This window comes from Schistocerca cancellata, chromosome 3 (assembly GCF_023864275.1).
Source record: "Schistocerca cancellata isolate TAMUIC-IGC-003103 chromosome 3, iqSchCanc2.1, whole genome shotgun sequence".
NCBI classification, from domain to species: Eukaryota; Metazoa; Arthropoda; class Insecta; order Orthoptera; family Acrididae; genus Schistocerca; species Schistocerca cancellata.
In genome coordinates this window covers 885,627,699-885,639,097 of record NC_064628.1, presented here as the reverse complement: position 1 = coordinate 885,639,097, position 11,399 = coordinate 885,627,699, and positions in this window count along the sequence as shown.

Genomic DNA, 11,399 nt, shown 5'->3' with positions numbered 1-11,399 from the left:
CAGCCCAAGAAACTTTGTCAGGTCAACTCTTTTTACAGCTTTGTTTGGCAACTAGATATTTATAGTATGTGTAATCTTTTCCTTGAAATTATGGAAGTTGATTGCTACAGTTTTCCCTTCATTTATGATTAATTTATTTTATGTAAACCATCCTGTTATGCTATCCATTGTCTTTGTTATGTTTTCTTGTAGTAGGTTTTCTGATTCTGCAGTAATGAGAAAGCTTGTGTCAAACTGGTAAGCATTTTGACACTGTATGTTTGTAGGTCTTTTACATATAGTTTCTACCACTATCACCATTCTCATTGTGATCACGTCCTTCATCCTCATGCCTCCACGTACTATTACTGCATCTATCACATCATGAACCATATCACCAACAATCATAATTCCTAATTCTCTGCGGACTTGGATTGGAATAAACAACTGATTACTATTCCTATCATGATCATTTTCATCACTACTGTCATGCTCCAACTTCCATAATAAACTTTGAAAATCTTCTATGTCATCTTTCACTCAACCAGCAAGAATAATTTGATGTAAATGGGAAGGAAGTTTCATAAGACAAATGCAAATTAATTCAGCAAATCTGTAAATATGGTGTACAAATTGACTTTTTAGCAACATAGGTTCAAAGAATTGGGCAGGACTGCAAAACCCAGAGTTTCTAAAATCATCAAAAGGAATCCTTTGAACGTGAGGTTTCAAAAGGCCAATGATGTTTACAGCATTTGATACCCCACTTATTGTCCACCATGCAACCACAATATTGGCTGCTAAAGGCAACAGGGCACACGACTGGAGATATCCAATGGTGAGCACAGCATGAGACTACACAGCATAGCTGAACTGCTTAGTTGATGAGCAACTCACAACAGTGGTACAGTGCTAGTGATGTTGGTATAAAGCAGAGAAATGACAGTGATAAACAAAGCTAACATTGTGTACTATCTACAGTAACAGTTGCTGAAGTTGACATTTTGCCAGAAAGGAACCCAAAGAATATTGCAGAGTCAGAAAGAAGTGGCAGACAAAATATTAGCATTTCTTCAAGATGAGTCAGACAGTGGAATGTATGGTCTCATATATAGTCGACTGTGCGGACAAAGTACATAAGGAGTACAATGATGGCGAAATGTGCTTAACAAATGAAAGTGATACTGAAACAGGTGTGGAGCCATGTAGTTCATCAGTCTTGTTGGACAGGGAGCCGTAAATCCCATCTCAGGTTAAACATAGTAAAGGATTATCATTGTCCAAGGACATAATTACATATATGGAAGATCATCCACAGCATAGTGAAAACATAATTACGAACAGATTTTGAGTAAGTCTACAGCAATATGACCATGTAGTGTATAATAAAAACTATGAATACTCAAGGAAGGACAAGGTTCACTTGTTATAAAAGCTGGTGTTTGCGTGTTTCAAGGATGTTCAGCACAAGTTACAGGATGTGCATGATAGTAACCTACTATGTTATGGACATCAAATTGCAATGCAACATAGATTGCAGTGATTTCAAGGGAAGCAATGGGTGGTTTCATAACTTCAAACAGTGCTACAGAATTGGAAGATGTAAAATAACGAAGTTTCAAGCAAAGCATCTACTTGACGATGCACAGCAAACTAAATAATCAGCCCAAAAATTTGTAGATGAGATAAACAAACTTATCTCATCATTCAGCAAGGTATTTGTTTTCAGCTCCAACCAACTGGGATTTGAAGAGGAAATGCACATGAAGGGAACCCGGGAAATTAGAGCTACCAAGAATATTGTATCAACTAACATCAATGCCTAAACACATTTGTATATTTATTATGCCACCTGTTAAACTTCATGGTAAATTGGATGGAAAATTATTTATTGTGCTGTGAGAAGTTGGAGGTTCTCTGCCCCTGCCAATGATTCTTTCTCGTATGCATGATCTTGCAAGGGCAGTAGGAAATACTTACATCGCAGCAAGCAAGAGTGGGAAAATGGGCATAAGACCACTAAAACAATGGTATGAGCACTGCTTTTGGCCAATAGCTGGTAAAAATAACTTGCTTTTGCTTCGTTCCTGCTATGCGTAAAAAAAAAATCACACTCCTTTAGAGCAAACTGTACGTCCTGAAACCCTGTGTGGGGTTTGCTAGTCCCCCATTGGTCGCCTCCCCAGGTAGTGGATAGGGGAATGCTCTCTAGATATAAAGGGTACCGGGGAAATAAAATATCCGGGGTGGACCAAAACTAGCACGGGCAGGAGAGGCTCACTCAGCCGTAGTGAAGGCAACCCTCCTACGGGTAGAGTGCCCCAAAATCAAGACTCCTGGTTCTCCAGGTTGAGGGTTATGCAGAGGGCTACCAAACACACTCATGTAAAAATATGAAACGGTCAGGATACTCAACGCCAGTCTTGGAAACAGGACAAGATTTACTGGAACAAAAACTAGCAAAGCTACAACGAATTCTCTTTTGGATCATGGAATTTTAGAAGCCTGTACCGCCCTGGAACTGCCCAAATACTAGCAACTGAATTAAGAAAATCTAGAGTGCAACTGGTAGCTCTCCAAGAAGTAAGATGGCAGAGAACAGATTCACTGAAAATAGCAAACAGGACAATAACGTATGGAGGCTGTGGTCAGTGCCATGAATTTGGAACCGGTTTCTACATTCATAAATCAATAGATGATTCAATAAGGGAGTTCAAACATGTTAATAACCATAATCATACATAACTATTCAGATGCAGTGGTTAGACAATACATTTCTAAATGCACACACACCCACAGAAGATAAGGATGACAATATGTAGGAAGAATTCTACAGCCAACTGGAACAAATGTACAACTCATTAAGTAGGCACAAAGTGAAAATGGTGTTAGGAGATTTTTAATGCCAAAATAGGAAAGGAAGAAATTTACAAGCCAACCATCAGCAATTTCAGCTTACACGAGGAAAGTTCAGATAATGGGGTTCGACTTATAAACTTTGCGATGACAAATGGTCTCACGATAAGCAGCACAAAATTTCAACATAAATGCATTCATTTAGGAATGTGGATATCACTAGATGAAAAGGTAGTCAATCAAATAGATCATGTAGCTATCCATAAACAATTCCAAAACAGTGTTAAAGGTGTCAGAACCTTTAGGGGAGTGGATTGTGACACAGATCACATGTTAATCATATCAAAAATTAAAGTGAAACTCAAAAGGAAAGTAAATAGAAATAGAAAAGAAATTACAAGATATAACATACGAAACCTGGTGAAAGTAAATGTAAAAGAAAATTTTACAAAAGAAATTGAGAGCAATCTAAAGAAACCGAGACAGACCAATACAGAACCACAGGATGTCGAAAGCAGAAGGAGACACCTGAAGGGCTGTATTCAAGAAGCAGCTTCCAAAATCATAGGTAAAAGAATACGACCTAATAAAATTTGGTTTAAAACAAAGTGTCATGAAACAGTGCTGGAAAGAAGAAATGCGAGGAATGCGTGGATTAAAAAAAGGGACAATATGACGTTAAAGGAAAGATACAATAAACTCCGCCAAGAAATGCAAAGAATCCTACCACAAGAGATAAGGGAATATTATAACAATATGATCAGAGAAGCAGAGGATGATTTTCAACGTCACAGGACAAGGCAGATGAATCAAAATATTAAAAAAAAATCCTTTGGTAAATTCAATAAAAGGGAACAGTTTATAAAGGATCAGTATGGGAAAATATTTACTAACATACGTGACATACAAAAACGATGGAAGACATACTTTTCATAACTTCTCAACTGCAATGACCCACACTCTTACTTTAAATTGGAAGAACCTGATACAATTGATACAGTTACTACCCCATCAGTAAATGAAATACAGCAAGCAATAAAAAATTAAAGAATAAAAAGGCTTGTGGCAAAGACCAGATATACGCTGAGTTATTAAAGAGTGGATGCCCACAACTGGAATTATAAATACAGGTGTTAATAGAAACAATTTGGAAGACACCAACCATTCATGCAGATTGGAAAACTGCTATTGTGTGCCCCATATTTAGGAAGAATGATCCACTTGTTTGTGATAACTACAGAGGAATTGCCTTACTGGATGTCACCTACAAAATCTCATCAAGCTGCTTTTAAACAGGCCAATTCCAATAACAGAAGAACTGTTTGGGGACTACCAATGCGGTTTCCGCAGAAACAGATCCACACCAGATCACTTATTCACCCTAAGACAAGTAACTGAGAAGGCGTGGGAACTCAGTGTAGATGTCCACATATTATTTGTAGATTTTAAAAAGGCCAATGATAGCATACACTGACAGACACTTCTAAATATAATGAAGGAATTTAAAATACCATCTAAATTAATCAAATTAGTTAAAATGTGTATATACGAAACTTTATGTGACATAAAGACACTGGTAGGAGAAACTGAAGATTTTAAGGTGTACACTGGACTGAGACAAGGGGATGCCATTTCAGCTATTTTATTTAACCTTGTCCTAGAGAAGATCGACTGAGAATTTTCTAAAACCAGTCCACAAGGGATCCAGCTACAGGATGTGAACATTACAAGACTTGCCTGTGCAGATGATGTAGCACTAATAAGTAGTTCCAAAACAGAATTAATCAGAATGATGCAAAATTACTACAAAATTACTGAGAAAACAGGATTACATGTTAATGAAGAAAAGACGGAATACCTGCCTATAAATAAGAAAACAAGAAAAGGTGCACCTTTGGCTGTACATGGATTCAATTTCAAGACTGTTGACCACTTCAGGTACCTAGGAAGCCTTTTTAGTAATAACAATAGAACAGATATATAAATAGATTCTCGTTTAGCAACAGCAAACAAGACACTTTTTAGTTTCACCAAAATTCTAAGAAAAAGATCACTTAGCAGTAACTTCAAAATCCGCTTATATCAGTCGACCATTATACCTGTGATGTTATATGGATGTGAAACATTAACATTTAGAAAGAAAGATGAAGAAAAACTGTTAATATTCGAAAGAAAAGTACTAAGGAAAATTTTTGGACCTGTATATGACGAAAATAACATGGAATGGAGAATAAGAAGAAATGAAGAATTAAGAGGGCTGTATAAACACCGTAACACCATCGAAGTGTTCAAGAGGAGAAGGTTAAATTGGGCAGGCCATATGGCAAGAATGACAGAGAATAGACTACCTAGAATGGCATTCAGCAAAACAGTAGATGGAACGAGAGGAAGAGGAAGACCTAGAATCAGATGGCGGGATAACATTCGGAAGGACACAACTAGGATGAACAGCAACAGCAACTGGACAGTGCATTGGACAGACAGAAGTGGAAGAGGCTCATAGACCAGGCGTGTGGTCAATAAGGTCCTTGCCACATGTAAAGTAATAACTCCTGAAAAGTGTGTCACATTGCAGTTCATACCATGTGGAACCACCGAACAAATTCAGCCTCTGGATGTTTGTTTTTTCGATGCCTGAAAAATATATTATCGCACTATCTGCAGCTATGCCTTATAGGATAGCCAGTTTCAGGATAGGCTCCATGTTTTGCATTCGGCTGCATGCCATCACAATCCATCACTTCTCGTCACCCCTTACACCGAGTTGATCCTGTATACATTCTTTAAAGTGACTACCTAGTTGAATATCCTGCACGGTTTTTAAGTCCCAAGGGGTTCGCTTTCAATCTTGGTGGTGCAAACCTTTGTGATCACTGTGGCATGCCATTTTTCATTCAGCGTTCATGGTGCAAGTTAATGCATTCTTTTTAACATTTCTTTAATGTCGATGATGTCCACTTTGTGAAGTGTAATACGTAAATCCCACAGAAGGTTGATCTCTGCACTTCCCAGACACTCATTTTCTGTTGTCCTCCTGATGCACATGGTGAGTCATTAGTAGCTAATATTTTTCCTGTCATAATTGTTAACACTACAGTTTTAAATGAGCCTTTCGAAAGGCTGAACTTGCAACCCTGTGCTCAAGGGGTTCCTTGTCAGACCTATATGCAGATAGGAACAAGCACCTAAACTCGTTGTGAGATTCACAATTTCTAATCAATTTATGCACGGTTACTGCAGATTCACCTTCCACGTAACCACATACAAATCAATGTTGTGACTAGGGGGCCAAGCTGGTAGACGTGAAAAATCAGACGCTCCAAACAAGCACAAGGATGAATTCTGTTTGTTGTATTTCTAAGTACTTGAAACTTCAAGACAGATAAGAAATGATTATAATCAAAAACAGACATCCCTTCACAACATACATTCTCCGACTGAAATTCCTAAAACTATGATGGGGTATCGTCCTCTGAGATACAGGTTATGGGTCATCTTCATGAAGTGAATTTACATCGTCATGAGATGCATGACTCCTACTATAACAGTGATCTTCACCAACACATCACTTAAATTCCCTTCAGTCTTTGATAATCTCTCATTTAATAGCTATATTAACACCCTTCCTTCCCTAACTATCACTCTGCCTCTCTTTAAATCTTCACAATGGTCTTACTTCTTACGCTAACACGTACTCTACCACTAGAGCCTTTGCTCAGGATTAACCACTAATTGCGCGACAGAGGTTCCCAATTCATATACTTTCTTCCCTACACTCTAAACCTTTTCTGAACTAATCTTCAACTCCTCAACATTCTCTTCTAACTCCTTTAATAATGTAGCATATTTTAAACCTGTTCCCAGATCTGAATAATACGTTCCTGACTAGGATTGCCTTTAGTCCATCTAGTAAATCTGTTTTATTCTTCTAACAATAGAAGATCCATAATGTAATAATGACAATATTGTGAAAAGTATAGACTCTAGTCACCATATAAAGGAGACTGAGTTGATTGCAGACAGGCACAACTATACATTTGAGCTTTTGGTCAAAAGGCTGTCTTCTAAAGTAGAACACACACACACATTTGCATCTGATCACTGTCTGTGTCTCCAACAGTGGTCATTCGTGTTTGACTTGTGGTTGTGTGCTTTCTACTTTAGAACAAGGCCTTTAAGCTGAAAGATCAAATGTATAGTTGTGCCTGTCTGCAACTTAATGTCTCCTCCACATGGTGAGTAGCAGTCTATCCTTCCCAAATTCTTCTCACATTCCTTCCCGAAATTTTGAAAATCATTTGGCAGTTCTTTCCTTCGTTCATTAATAACCTTTTGAAATTTAATTTTACCTTGCTCAGTAGTAGCAAGATTACCTTCAACATCTGAAATCCTCTCATTAAACTGTGTGTAATTCTGCCCTTAACTTGTATGCAGGACATTTAAATTTCTTGTAATGTCCTCACTAACAAATACATAATTTGTCCTTGTAAAGTAGCAACAGTAGCCTCTATTTTCCCAATTATTTTTCTTGTACTATGTCTATTCTCTCCCCTGACTTCTCACCAAAATCCTTCATACTATTTTCTATTTTCTCATTAAGTCCTCACATATCAGTCTCAAGTTCTGTTATATTAGATTACTATTTCTCACTAAGTACCTGTACACTAATCCTGCTATCCTCCCTCAGCTGTTCAAACTGTACTCTGTTATTAGTTTCTATTTTTTCAAATCATGCTCTTCAGTTCTTGACTTTTGCTGTCTGTTGCCATCTTCCAATCCCTTTTCTAATCTCTCACCTAAGGATGCCACCAATTCATTTAGAAATCCCTGGTCAACTGAACTGCTATTCCATTGTTAAATCAGAACATGACAAGCTAGAGAAGCAAGGATCTGCTAGCACACAAACATAACCACACGTGTCTGAACTACCTCAAGTACGACCTCTCTCTCATTCATAACAACAGTGCAGGTTTCCTGAATTTCAATCTTAACATTACTGGGTGCAGCACTCGCTACTTGGTTAGTAGCCATACTAACAGAACCACTATTAATTGCATTGTCACTCCCCTGAGTAGCAGCAGTGACAAGAACTCTGAATCAGAATATTCCATAACACTTAATTTCTCTCTTCTTTCCTTACTTTTCAAAAATGTGCTGTCCTGGTCTCTCTCTGACTGACTGTAGGTTTCTCCATTATGCATTGGTTAGTAGCACCACCAAAATCCAACCAACAGTCTCAAAATAGTCTCACACGACACCAAGTTAACCAAAACACCTCACATGTCCAGAACACCTTAAAAATGAATTATCCACAAAACCTATCACTAAACATCAATAAAGCACTTAATTATCAAGACAATAAAGACTGGAACTCAAAATCTCTTTTCAGTAACATCTAGAATCAGCAAACATGGAAATGCAACAGAAAATATGTATCATAGAAAAATATATCACAATGTAATTTAGAAATCTAAAAATCAAATAATGGAAAATTCAGGGTGAAATGTAATAATATTATGAAAAGGTAGTTGCTGAGTCGCAGATAGGCACAACAGAAAGACTGTCACAAAATAAGCTTTTGGCCAATAAAGCTTTTGTCGAAAATAGATGACAGAAACAACCCACACACACATGACCACAGTAACTCCTTTACACCATCTTCATCAAAAGCAATGTGCAACTATTCACAAAAACCCAAGAACCTTCAACAATCCTTCAGTATATTTGAAATCACCTCAGAACTTGATTCACACACAAGATTCTCAAGCCCACTAAATAAAAAGTTGAATGACAAAAATTATTATTTTCTGGCGTACATATCATGTATTAATTATGGGGAAAATGCCACCTCATTTAGCTCTGTAAGATTAATCCTACTTTGCAGGTCACCACCCTCAGTGGTGTTTCAGGGTGGGAGGGTGTAGCTTTCATAAGGCCACTGTTCCAAACACTAACTTTTGATTATCCAAGTAAAATTACACTTCAAATTACTCTCTAATACTATCAGTGTATGCACTGAGCTCATCAACTGCAGATACGATCTCCTCAATACATCAAATTGGAAGTTAAAAAAATACACAACAATTCCTAACTCTTCTTCAGTCATCAAGATACATGAATGTTGTACCCATAAAAAGCATGGAAATATAGATCCCAGATGACACAGAAAATATGAAACAAATAAAATCAATATTTCAGAAGAATTCTGACCTTATCAGAGCAAATTAATGTTTCTCCAAAACACGACATAAAATTATCATCACTGAGAAAAATCCAAAGAAAATTCATCAGTTCACATCCACAAAACTTGTGTGCTAAACGGGGCTTATAGACTACACTTCAGAAGTTAGTGTTCAGCAGATTTGTAGTTATCGAACTGGACGGGAAAATGAAAATAATGCGAAGAGGCACCTCAAATCAGATAAACATACTGCTTCTCAAGAGAAAACATCATTTCCTAAAAGCTTAAATAGAACCAAAACGAAAAAATAAGCAAAGACTGTGTCAGATAAAACTGTTTAAGTTTTTGCAGAAGCAAATATTCCGTTCAAAATGTTATTATTATAGGGAATAAAACCTATCTCTTCTCTTTATTATTATTATTATTATTATTATTATTATTATTATTATTATTATTGCTGTTATTTTATTTCCTATAACTGTTTTTCTAATTAATTTCATTTTCAGTTATGTAGTGTGACAAACTTTAAAATTTATACATTTTGCTAAAAATATTATCCCTGTACACCAAAAACAGATACTTGCTCAAAGCAGATGCTTGCACTCTAAATACTATTTTGAAATTGTATGGATTTTGTAACTAACTTTTTATCTGTGCCTTTGCATATTGTTGTTTTAATTGTAACTCTGTAATTATCTTTGTACTAGTGCCTTCAGATATTATCCTTATCTGCGCTATTGCTTAATTTTATTTACTGTTAACACTAACTATTTTCCTGCAAAATTCTCTACCTTGTGTGCAATAGTAACACTCTAATTATTACTCTTTCCTTGGTTACATTACTTACTCATCTTGGTTTAAACTGCCCAGAACAAAATTGCACTTGGTGTTGTTTTAGTAATTTCTAATTTAATTATTAGCTTTCTGCATTAATCTTGTAGTTATTAAAACTATTTTTCTCTGTTGGCAGCATTGGCCTTATAGATCATCTGCTTCTCTCTTTTCACTTTGAACTGCACAGTACATTCAGGAGGACGACAGTTCAATCCCCACGTTCGGCTCTCCTGATTTAGGTTTTCTTTGATTTCCCTAAATTGCTCCAGGCAAATGCCGGGATGGTTCCTTTGAAAGGGCACAGCTGACATGCAGTCTTTCATAGCCCACTTGACTGAGTTCAGATAAATATTTCAGGTCAGCTTTAATGTCATACTCCTGTTGGAGACACAGCTGAAGCCAAGTACTACTTCCATTTCTATAAACCTCGATGGCTATGTCCTTCTGACACATGACAGGTATATCGGATGAGGTGGCAGTGTGGTAGCACATACACATCCAAACTTACTCCCGAGTGTCATATTCACATCCAAAAATGAGGACAAACATCCTGAATACATGTTCATTGAAATTAAACCTCCGAACAGAAAGTATCTTATCTGTGTGATATAAAATCCACTCAGAACTGGACAGCTCTCTAGCTTTGAATGCACAATCCCATGTCTTGAATCTCTGTACGAATACATAATTGTAGCTGAACAAAAATTTTCTACACAACAGTTCTTCAGTTTCAAAATTCAAACATATACTTTCCTGCTCAAATCTTACACTGCTTCTACTTGGGACAATTCATCATACAGCAGACACTCATATCTCCATAGATATTTTCACAGCCAAGGCTCTAAACAGAGTAATTCACATTGATCAAATCTCTGCACCTGGTGTATCTGCTCATGATGTAATGTTCATGACTTACTCATTGTGATGTCCAAAGAACAAACCACCAGTAGACACTTTTAGAGATCTTAAGCACTGGAAGATGTCTGAGTTTAAAGCTGATGCCTGTGGTATCTCTTGGCAGGGAATGGCAAGAAATAATTTTGACATAAATTTTAAAGTGTCTAATTTCACTGAGAGGCTCAGTAATTTATATGATAAACATGCTCTGATAAAAACTATGAGTCATAAGAAAATCTGCACCATGGTTTACCTATCAATTCAACACCTTATTGAGTATCAGAGATGCAGCACACAGGAAATGTAAATGGCACCCAACCTCTTGGAATCATCGCACCTACAAGCAACTGAGTTAGTCAGTCAGTGTGAAATACAAAACTCAGGTACAACCTCTCATTAACTGAAGACTTTCATGGACCATCTGTCTTGTGGAAAAATCGATGAGGTCTAGGAATAGGCATACCTCAATCTGCAGGTGAACCTCTTAGTTCCCACTGAGGATCTAAATGAGTATTTCACCATGCCTACATCTCTACTTGACCAATGCACAAGGATGCAAACCATCAACCTCTGAAGTATCAGTGGTTGGTACAGACAAAAAATTCTTCCTGGCGCCAGTAAGCCTTAACGCAGTTAGGAAGTCAACACTGCA